This window comes from Podarcis erhardii (genome assembly GCF_964252035.2).
Source record: "Podarcis erhardii genome assembly, chromosome: 2".
Classification (NCBI taxonomy): Eukaryota; Metazoa; Chordata; class Lepidosauria; order Squamata; family Lacertidae; genus Podarcis; species Podarcis erhardii.
The window spans coordinates 127712060-127724056 of record NC_138498.1 but is presented as its reverse complement, the minus strand read 5'-3'; positions in this window follow the sequence as shown (position 1 = coordinate 127724056).

The window sequence follows — 11997 nt, the reverse complement described above, 5'->3', positions numbered from 1 at the left end:
GGAGTGGTATTGTCGCACAGTGGCTTTCCCTTGTTGTAGTCCATGTATCTCCCTTCTGGCCACATCTACATCTACCTCTGATAAAAAACACGCGTCCATCGCCTTAATAAAGGCATCCGCATTTCGGAGGGCTGGGTCATTATCGCGCCATAGATTACGCAGCCACGCTTTAGCTTCTCCATGGAGATGAGTTAGTATGAAGCCCACTTTCTCTTCCTCATCTCTAAAATCCTTCTGCAGCAACTTGAGCGCAAAAAGTACGTCTGCTCTGAAGTTAGGATACTGCTGCAGGTTCCAATCGAAATGAGACACGAGGCTGCCTCCCCTCTTTCCTAGACCAATCCCCTCTGGTCTGGCACCCGGTAGCCCCTCTTTGGTCAACACTTCCAACCTGATTTGCAGATCCCGGCAGGCGGCGGCTGTGTCATCCTCCCTCTTTCTGGATGCTGATATCTCCATGTTAAGCCTCGCGACTGCATCTTGCAAGGTTTTTATTCTTTCATCAGTACTCATCCTTCCCGATTTTCGTGAGCTAGCAAAGCACCAAGCTTTGTCCCTCGCTGCGCCTCTCACGCTGTGAAGGGTTTTGAGAGACGGGACTTACTGTCAGAGCTGCCCCTTGGTCCCAGCTCACAAAGGACCAACGCCCGGCTGTAGTTATGTACAAAAGTCTTTATTGAAGTTCAGTTTCCATTTCAAAGCCGCAGCGTGCCGCTCTACGTCTTAAAGTCTAGACCGGCGAAGTCCCGTCTGAGTCTCCGCCCCCCTGACACCAGTTTAAGACTCTAGCCTTGCCCCACCTCTTCCTTCGCTCCTTCCTCCTCTGGGCCCTCCTGCCCGCTGGGGTTTCATCCTTTCTGGACTCTTCTGACGCTGACCCCCCTGATTCTTGCCCCTCCTTCCGGCGGGCTTTAGGACCTGGTTCCCTATCCGGGCTACCTGCTGTGCCTCTCGCCTGTACATTTGAACTTGGCGCGCGCGCCCAGCCGGTAACCTTCCTCTCAACCGTTCCCTCGCTCTCCGATGGAGGCGTGGTCAACCCTGACTCATCTTCTCTCGCTGGTGGCGAATACGCTGGCCCTGATACCTGGGGCCCTTCCCCCCCACTATGCTCTGGTGGGGAAGCTGGTCCTGATTTCCAACTGCTGCTCTGGGAGTCCCCGCTGGCCCCTTGCTTCTGGGGTGTCCCCCTTGGGGCCCCCCTTGCCCTGGCCATCGGCGCCCCCCTATTGCGTGGGCTCTTCCAGTCCAACACCGAGCGGACCTTGGCGCTGTCCATGGCGAGTCCCTTGTCGGACAGCTTGTAGCCCAGGAAATCCACCTCCGTCATGTCAAACTGGCACTTCTCCAGCTTGGCGTAAAGTCTGTGCTCCTGTAGTCTCTGCAGAACTTCCTTGAGCCTCCTGCGATTCTGAGAAGATTCTGAGAAGATCAGGATCAGGATGTCGTCCAGGAAGCAGACGCACTTCTTGTAGAGGAGTCCCGCTAACACGTGATGCATGAAGGCTTGGAAACAGTGTGAGCCATTTTGTAAGCCAAACAGCATAACTCTATATTCATAGGTGCCTAGGGGCGTAAACATGGCCGTCTTCCACTCGTCGCCCTCCCGCATGCGTATAAGGTTGTACGCCCCTCGTAGATCCCGCGCTCCTGTACATTTGAACTTCCCTCTCGCGCCAACCCAGTGACCTTCCTCCTGACCGTTACACTGCTTCTGTCACTGCTTCCCTCTTCCAGGATGCTGGCTGGACTTGACCTCCCCTCCTTTGCCTGACTCTCCGATGGAGGCGTGGTCAGCCCTGACTCATCTTCTCTCCCTGCTGGGGGAGACGTGGCCCCGATACCTGGGACTCTTCCCCCCCACTATGCTCTGGTGGGGAAGCTGGTCCTGATTTCCAACTGCTGCTCTGGGAGTCCCCGCTGGCCCCTTGCTCCTGGAGTGTCCCCCTTGGGAACCCCTTGCCCTGGCCACCGGCGCCCCCTTCTGTGAATCTTCCGATTCGCTGGAGAGGCTCATGGAATCTCTCGGGCCACTGTCATCTTCTCCTACGCTCCCCTCGGATTCTTCCCTTTCGCTCTCCATCTCCTCCCTTCCCTGTGCTTCTGCTCTTGAGCCCCTGACAACGCCCCTCGCAGATCCAACTTGGTGAAGATGCGTCCCTTCCTCACCGTCACAAGCAGGTCGTCGATCTTGGGCATGGGGAATGCCGTGGGCTTCGTCCTCGAATTTATGACCCGGTAATCAACTACAAGCCTCTTTTGGGGCGTGTCTTTATTCTTCACGAAAAACACGGGACTGCCCCCCACTGCTCTGGATTCTTGGATGAATCCCCGCTTCAAGTTGTGATCTATGAACTCCCTGAGCTCTTGCAGTTCATCTTCAGACATGGAATACAGTTTTCCAGTCGGCAGCGTCGCACCCGGCAGGAGGTCAATCTTGCAGTCGTAAGGCCTGTGGGGAGGCAGCTTGTCCGCCTCCTTCTCACAGAAGACCTCCAAAAATGCCTTGTACTTGTCGGGCACCGCTTGCAGCATGCCCAAGTGTAGCTGTGGTTCATCCTCTCGCCCCTCATCTTCCTGGCTAGTCAGGATGCAGTGTTCTGCGCAGTAGGAGGAGCAGAAGGTCAACTGACGCTGGTACCATGCTAATGCCGGGCTGTGCCTGTCCAGCCAACTCATGCCCAAAACTATGGGCGTGTCCGACAGGTGGGTGACATTGAAGCTGATGACTTCGCGGTGATTTCCAATTTGCATCACCATTGGCGGTGTTTGCTGTACCACCTGTCCTCCCAACAGCTCTCTGCCATCGACCGTGACGACGTTCAGGGGCATCGTGGCAGGTAGGAGCGCTATGCGATGTTGCTTGATAAAGTCCACTCCTACAAAGTCTGCATTACTGCCACAGTCAATGGTAATAGGGACTTCCATGGTGAGCCCATTGGGTAGCTGGAGCGATGCGGTGAGCTGCACCACTGGTTTGGGCGGGAGGGGGTCTGTGGGCTGTAAGATCCCTGGGGACTGCTTCACTGACTCGTCTGGCTGGGCCCCAGTGCCTCTGTCTCCAGCCAGACTCCGTTGTTTCCCTGCAGTTGTTCCCCCTGCTGAACCGCTTCCTTTACTGTTGCTGAGGCTGCAGTGTGCTTGTGGATCCTCTGGGGACACTCTTTCGCCATGTGCTGAGCACTGTCGCAGATGTAACACTTCCTGTTCCCTCTAGGAGCCTTCGTCTTGACTGCTCCTGGTGTTTGGGCTCTGGTTGCTGTCTGAGCCCTGGCACCACCTATCTCCATCGGCTCTTCTCCCCCTCCCAGTGGGGGCGTGGACTGGGCGCGCGCTGTCTCTCTGGGAAAGAAAGGAGGTGATCTAGCTGGCGTGCGTCCCCAACGTCCTTCATCCTTGCTCCAAGGACGTTCTGCCAGATGCACCCCAATCGCCAGCGCTCTCTGGACGACTTCCTTAGTGTTCTGGGGTCTCTCCCCCCTCGCAATTTCATCTTTCACAGCCCCATTCAGCCCCTCCCAGAACAGGTCCCGGACGGCAGCTGAGTTCTTTTCCCAGCCCAGTGCATTAACCAACGCAAAAAAGCGGGAGTGATATTGTCGCACAGTGGCTTTGCCCTGTTTCAGTCCATGAATCTCCCTCCTGGCAATGTCCACATCTACTGCAGATTGAAAACAAGTGTCCATAGCCTTAATAAAGGCATCTGAATTTTGGAGGGCAGGATCATTGTCGCGCCAAAGATTGCGCAGCCACGCTTTAGCTTCCCCATGCAGATGAGTTAGTATGAAGCCTACTTTTTCCTGCTCATCCCTAAAGTCCTTCTGCAGCAACTTGAGCACGAAAACTACGTCTGCTCTGAAGTTAGGATACTGCTGCAGGCTCCCATCGAAATGAGACACGAGGCTGCCCCCCCTCTTTCCGAGACCAATCCCCTCCGGTTTGGCACCTGGCAGCCCCTGCTTGCTCAACATTTCCAACCTGGTTTGCAGATCCTGGCAGGCAGCGGCTGCTTCATCCTCTCTCTTTCTGGATGCTGCTATTTCCATGGTAAGCCTTGTGACTGCGTCTTGCAGGGCTGTCATTTTTTCCTCTGTAGTCATCCTTCCCGATCTTTGTGAACTCCCAAAGCACCAAGCTTCGCCCCTCGCTGCGTCAACTCACGCTGCGAAGGTTTTTATTGAGACGGAACTTACTGTCAGAGCTGCCCCAAGGTCCCAGCTCACAGAGGACCAACGCCAGGTCGTTGTTATGTACAAAAGTCTTTATTAAAGTTCAGTTTCCATTTCAAAGCCGCAGCGCGCAGCTCTACGTCTTAAACCCTAGACCGCCGAAGTTCCGTCTGAATCTCCTCCCCCTTGACACCAGTTTAAGATTCTAGCCCTGCTCCACCTCTTCCGCTGCTCTCTCCTCCTCTGGGTCCTCCTGCCCGCTGAGGCATTCCCCTTTCTGGACTCTTCTGACGCTGAGTCGCCTGACTCCTCCCCCTGCCACCGGCGGGCTTTGGGACCTGGTTCCCAATCCTCGTTCTCTGCTGTCCCGCGCCTGTACATTTGAACTTGGCTCTCGCGCCAACCCAGTGACCTTCCTCCTGACCGTTACACTGCTTCTATCACTGCTTCCCTCTTCCAGGATGCTGGCTGGACATGACCTCCCCTCCGTTGCCTGACTCTCCGATGGAGGCGTGGTCAGCCCTGACTCATCTTCTCTCCCTGCTGGGGGAGACACTGGCCCCGATATCTGGGACTCTTCCCCCCCACTACGCTCTGGTGGGGAAGCTGGTCCTGATCTCCAACTGCTGCTCTGGGAGTCCCCGCTGGCCCCTTGCTTCTGGAGTGTCCCCCTTGGGACCCCCCTTGCCCTGGCCACCGGCGCCCCCTTCTGTGAATCTTCCGATTCGCTGGAGAGGCTCATGGAATCTCTCGGGCCACTGTCATCTTCTCCTACGCTGCCCTCCGATTCTTCCCCTTCGCTCTCCCTTTCCTCCCTTCCCTGTGCTTTCCTCCCTTCCCCTGACAGGCGGCATCCCAGAACCTTCCCGGGATTAGAAAGAGTGGGGGAAGGGGAGCCACAGGGAGCAGAGGCCTTGGCAGCGGAGCTACAGGAGGTCCACGAGCAACTCCGACGGCAGTTGGAGTTAGCAAAGCACGCCTACAAAATGCAGGCAGACAAACACAGGAGAGTTGGGGAAGACATCCAGGTGGGGGACTGGGTCGTTAGCTAAGAAGAAGCTCGGACACAAGCAGCTAGGGCCTTATCAAGTCGAGGCACAGATCAATCCAGTAGCCTTCCGGTTGACACTCCCGGAGGGCTCCAGAATGCACCCGGTCTTTCATAGATCAGTGCTCACACCCTACAAGGCACCCCACAGGTTTCAGGCGCCAGGGAACGCACCAGACCCACTCAGCGAGGTGCCCATGAAGGGGGGGTCATCGAGGGCGGCGCCACTCAACGAGGCCACAGAGATTTTAGACTCGAGATGGGGGGAAGAGGGGGTTGAATATCTCCTCGCCAGGGAAGGTACCCCGGCCAGCGCCAACAGGTGGGTGCCTTACTATGCGGTGGAGGAGCACTACCTCAAAGACGAGTTTCATGCACTATTCCCACACAGACCCATGCCGGCAGATTATTTCAATGAATATCTTTTTCACACCCACACTTTCAGCCAGCACGTTCCAGGGGTTCTCATCAGCTGAGGAAACGGCGCCAGAGACTAGCTCCCCAGAGGGATCAATCTCTGGTTTTGGCACAGACCGCTCTTATTGGTGGGAAGATCAACCAGAGGTGGGGTGGAGCAGGGAACTGCCGGGAGGGCCCTTGCACGCGTCACCCGAGGCAACAGGGGGAGAGGGGGACATGGACGTGTTGGGGGAGGGTCCTGGGTTCGAGCACACCTGCAGAGAAATGGAAGCAGAGGAGATCGACGTCGACGAGCCCGTCACGGACTGGCAGGATCCAGCCGGCTGGCTGCACCCCAGGGGGGATGAACTGTATCCTGCACTCACCCCCACAACACTGGAGCACCCGGAACCCACACCAGAAGAGGGAGAGGGGGGAAGGGGGGGCTTCGAGGGGGGGATGGATGTCAGGGGCTCAGGAGCAGCAGCACAGGGAAGGGAGGAAATGGAGAGCGAAGGGGAAGAATCGGAGGGCAGCATAGGAGAAGATGACAGTGGCCCGAGAGATTCCATGAGCCTCTCCAGCGAATCGGAAGATTCACAGAAGGAGGCGCCGGTGGCCAGGGCAAGGGGGGTCCCAAGGGGGATACTCCAGAAGCAAGGGGCCAGCGGGGACTCCCAGAGCAGCAGTTGGAGATCAGGACCAGCTTCCCCACCAGAGCATAGTGGGGGGGAAGAGTCCCAGGTATCGGGGCCAGCGTTTCCCCCAGCAGGGAGAGAAGATGAGTCAGGGCTAACCACGCCTCCATCGGAGAGTCAGGCAACGGAGGGGAGGTCAGGTCCAGCCAGCATCCTGGAAGAGGGAAGCAGTGATAGAAGCAGTGTAACGGTCAGGAGGAAGGTCACTGGGTTGGCACGAGAGCCAAGTTCAAATGTACAGGCGCGGGACAGCAGAGAACGAGGATTGGGAACCAGGTCCCAAAGCCCGCCGGAGGCAGGGGGAGGAGTCAGGCGACTCAGCGTCAGAAGAGTCCAGAAAGGGGAATGCCTCAGCGGACAGGAGGACCCAGAGGAGGAGAGGGCAGAGAAAGAGGTGGAGAAGGGCTAGAATCTTAAACTGGTGTCAGGGGGGAGGAGATTCAGACGGAACTTCGGCGGTCTAGGGTTTAAGATGTAGAGCTGCACGCTACGGCTTTGAGATGGAAACTGAACTTCAATAAAGACTTTTGTATATAACGACGACCTGGCGTTGGTCCTCTGTGAGCTGGGACCTGGAGCAGCTCTGACACCTACCAATGTCAGAAAACTTACCGATCCATTGCACAGGACCAGAAGCCACGACTCTTAGCCACGATTGAACACAGATGGGGCCTCCGTGTGTTGCCTTTTTTTTTTTCCTTTTTGGAATAACTTAATTTACTTTTTAAAGCAAGGGTAATAGGAAGAATAAATTAAAGGATAGAAATATGTAGACTGAGTCTTCTCATATGATTTATATATCTCAAAAATAGCAGAATACATTTGCCGGAATATTTATAAGATATGGCTCATCATTAGTGGTCAGTGTATGAGTCCTGGGTTCATGAACTGAAACAAAAAAGCAGAAGAGAACATTCAATGTTGCATAGCCGAATTCCTAGTCTGGAGCTCTTGTGGCAGAGTTAGCATGACTTATGCTAACATGGCAGTGCATTGCTGGGGGAGGGGTCAGGTGGTGGATTTGATGGTTCTGTGTCTGCGCCCCTGTCACAGTATGCTGGCAGTGGTGCCCCACTGGTTTCAAGAGAGTCAGGCGCCCCGCAGGCGTGCTCAAATGCTGGGGGGGTCGAAGATGCCATACATCGACAATGACATTAAGTTAGACGTCAAGGATGTCCTCTTGAGGCCAAAACGGAGCACTCTCAAGTCTTGCAGTGAGATGGGGGGGGGGGTTCTTCAATAATCTGGAGCGCCATTTCTTTCTGAGGCTCTAATTAGCTTCTGTCTTCATTGCAGATGGTGATGAATTGGAAGGGAAGAACAAGGGGGACCACAACAGAATTCACATAGCAGAGAAGTCATATAAACATTCAGAGTGTGTAGAGAAGATCCGTCAGAGCTCCCAGTCCACCTCCCATCAAAGAAAGAGCTTCGTTCAGAGGAATAGCCTTACTTCACATGTAAGAACACAGAGTAGGGAGAAATTGTATCAGTGTAGAGAATGTGGAAAGAGCTTCAAGTGGAAGGGTAATCTCACTTTGCATCACAGAATTCATACAGGGGAGAAACCCTATCAGTGTTTTGAATGTGGAAAGCATTTCTGTCAGAGTAACAATCTCAGAATCCATCAAAGAATTCATACAGGGGAGAAACCCTATCAGTGCTTGGAATGTGGAAAGAGCTTCAGTCATAGACAGAAACTCACCATCCATAAAAGAATTCATGTAAGGCAGAAACCCTATCAATGCTTGGAGTGTGGAAAGAGCTTCAGTCAAAGCCAGGGTCTCACTTCCCATCAAAGAATTCATACAGAGGAGAAACCTTTTCAATGCCTTGAGTGTGGGAAGAGCTTTCGTTACAGTACCAATCTCACAACCTACCAAAGAACTCATACAGGTCAGAAACCCTATCAGTGCTTTGAATGTGGGAAGAACTTCCGGGAGGGGGCCAAGCTCACTTCCCATCACAGAATTCATACAGGGGAGAAACCCTATCAGTGCCCAGAATGTGGAAAGAGCTTCTGTCAAAGTGCCCATCTTGCGAACCATAAAAGAATTCATGTAGGGCAGAAACCCTATCATTGTTTGGAATGTGGAAAGCGTTTCTGTCAGAATATCAATCTCTCTCTCTTTTTTAAAATGATATTTATTAGAAGTTTCAAAAATTACAGAGAAAGAAAAAAGAAGAAAGCAACAACAACAAAAGAAAATTTTCAAAGCATATATAACAATACTTAAAAGAGGAAAAAAGAAAAAACATAAAAATCAATACAACAATAACAATAAAAACACAATATTCCATATCTTTATCTTTCATTAACTTGTTTCATCGACCTCCTCACACCTCCCTTTTTGTATTCTAGTTTAGTTATTTATTTCAGCAAATTCTTTCCATCCTCAATTTTTTTTAAAAAAAGTTTGTCTTAACAATCTAACCTATTAATTAACTCAGCAAATCCTTTCCATCTTTCACTATATTCTGTCATTCAATTTACCTAAGTTTATTTTAACCTTATCTTCCCAAAAATACCTTAAGATTTAAAACTTAATATTTATTTATACATAATTCCTTATAACATTTCTGCTAAAGCCAAATAATTTCATTCCAACATTTTCCTAATACTCATTAAAAGTTTTCTTCCAATCTTCCTCCAGCGTCTCTTCTTCCTGGTCTCGGGTTATGTCAGTCCTTACTCTCCATTCCATCTAGTCCATCAACCTGGTAATCTTGTATCCGAGGCTCTTAAGTCTTTTCCATGTCCCTTCTGTGGGTCTTCTTCTTGTTTGCACTTGCACTTTACCTTGTCTTTTGTAGATCTCTTTCTTAATTTCTTTCCTTTCTCATTGAGGAGTAGGTCTCGGGGATGTTCCAACTCAAAAATATCTCCATCTCTCCTCAGCAGATTGGCCCATTCCCCACAGTCCCATTCCCCACAGTCAACAGTGTAGTCCAGAAAATATTTAAAAGCATGTTTCAAAGTCCCTCCAAACTTAAGGGGCCCCACAACTCCAGACCCCCCCTGGCCCACTTCAAATTCAGCCTTCAACAACAATAGCTTATGCTCCTGTAGGGCCTCGGGCCTCTCCATTTGTATTACTTGAGGTTCAACAGCAGCCTCCTCCATTATCTTCTGTGTTTGCACTTGCTCTATCAAAACAGATTTCTGAGTTTGCTCCTGGATGGTTTCTGTATACATATTCACTGTCTGTCCAAAGTTTCTGACTGCAACAGTCATCAAATCCATCTTCTCATGCATCTGCTCCAACAAAGCGCTTGTCTTGCAAAAAGCAAGCACCAAAACTTCTTCCAAACACATTTTTGTTCAAGGTCACAGTCTGGTCCCACGATCCTAATCTCCACAGCTGTAAAATCCCCAGAACGACTCCAGCAACAATTTAACAAGCTCCCTCTAGAGGAGGCAATTTCTATTTGTATCCATCTTTTAAAAGCAGATCCAACAAAGAAAAATTACTTTCATTTTTCGGATTTTTTGTTTCTTTTAAATGCAAAAGGCAACATTGGAATCAATTTGTTTCTCTTCTTCAACTAACTGTCAAAAGATGTTCCATTCACAGTCAATGAACTTCACCAAAAATCTCCGTCTCTGACACCCCGTTCCCAGGTTTGAGACGGTGGAAATTTATCTTTCTTTACTCTCTCTCCTGCAGGCTTGAACAGTCAAATTTCCCCTCTTTACTCCTGCTTCAAGAGGCGTTTAGATGATCAAAACAGGAGGAATTAAAAACCTTTATGTACAACTTTCCAGACTTTGGCTTGCACGATTTTTGCTTCAGACTATTTACAAAAGCGGAAGGCGGACTTCCTGTTTAGGACCTTCCCGCTGAGTGCCAAATTAAAGTGTTTCTTAGCCCAATTTTCCGTTCTACTCACGGGTACTTGTTTAGATTCCAATTTTCCCCAGGAAAAAGTCAGCGCTCTCTGGCAACGGCTGTGCGGCTTCACTCCGTAAAAATAGCGGTCGATTCAAAACACCGCGCCACTCACCCCACGTCGCTTCAGGTCCCCGAAAAAGGGGTTTCCTTGCATGTAGGGGGGGCGCTCCTGGTGTCAGCCGAATCCTACGTTCCCAGGCTTCCTCCGCCTGGGATTTTTAAAGGGTCTCCGCCTTCGCCGCGGCGGCAAGACCCAATTTTCGCGGAGCGGGTTCCTCTGGATCAGAGGAATTCCGCCATTGCCGATGGCGCTAACCCGGAAGTCCCAGAATATCAATCTCAGAATCCATCAGAGAATTCATACAGGGGAGAAACCCTATCAGTGCTTGGAATGTGGAAAGAGCTTCTGTCAAAGTGCCCATCTCACTTCTCATCAAAGAATTCATACAGGGGAGAAAGCCTATCAGTGCTTGGAATGTGGAAAGAGCTTCAGTCACAGACCGAATCTCGCTTCCCATGAAATAATTCATACTAGAGAGGAAAAGTCTTAGTGTCTGGAATTTGGCCCACCAAATAATCCAACTTCTTCTTAAAAAACCCCAATGAAGGATATTCCACCCCTTTATGAGGGGATTCCTTTTCACAGTTCGCTTTTACTATCAGAAAGTGTTGGAAAACGCCCTGGGAAGGCTGCAAACTTCCCCAAGTCTCCAGAGTGTTCCTTGGTTGCTTTCTCTGGCTGTAAATCTTCTTCAGTCCAGAGAACTCTTCTCTCCTGAAAAGAGCACGCCAGTCTTCTGGCATATCATAGCAGAAGAAAGACTCAACTGTAGTTCTAAAACTACTTTATTTACAGTCTCATATACAGAAACTCCATCAGTACAACATCAGTACAGAACTGCGACACACACAGAAGTGAAACTAACTTCCAATAGTACTCAGAAGAAAGAGATAACACGGACTTCCTTTCTCACACTCTCTCAGACACTCACATGATGTATACAAATCATAGTACCACTTGCTGGAGCAGCTCGGATGGATAAAAATCCTAATGCACTCCCCCATTTTTAGGTAACCGTAGCTGCATAAGTTAGTGCAGCATTAAATAACATTAAATGATACATTCTGCTGTTTATATACCATAAAATGTTGTCACGTTGTTATTCTTTTCGTTAAAGGAAGTTGTAAATGTTTATTTAAATCCAGCCAATGTGTCCATTTCTTTTTGTTCTTTCTGCAAGTATATTGTAAAAGGTTCCCATTCTTTTTTAAATTCACTATTGTCTTTTTCACACAATTTGTCCGTTAACTTTGCTAGTTCTGCATAGTTCATCAGTTTTTCTTGCCGTTATACTTTTGATGGTACTTCTCCAGTCTTCCAGTTTTGAGCTTTTAAAATTCTTGCCGCTGTTGTAGCATACATTTACCAAAGGTGTCATGGGCTTTGAAGACACTCAAACTCAGGACGCAAGGGAGAAATGTGCTAAGAGGAAGGCACATGTGGCAAATCCACACTGTGATCAACTCCCATCCGGAAACCAATGTCCCCACTGTGGAAGGATGTGTGGATCCAGAATTGGCCTCCACGGTCACTTACGGACTCATTGTTAAAACTGTGTTTATGGGAGACAATCTTACTCGGCTACAAGTGATCGCCAAAGAAGAGAAGAAATAATTTCTATTTTTATTTCGGCAATTCTTGACCTAAAATACTTAACATTAAAGCTGCTGACTATGTAAACCCAAGTTCTATTGTCTTTGTAGTAGGTGCTTAGAATGTACTTCCCAAC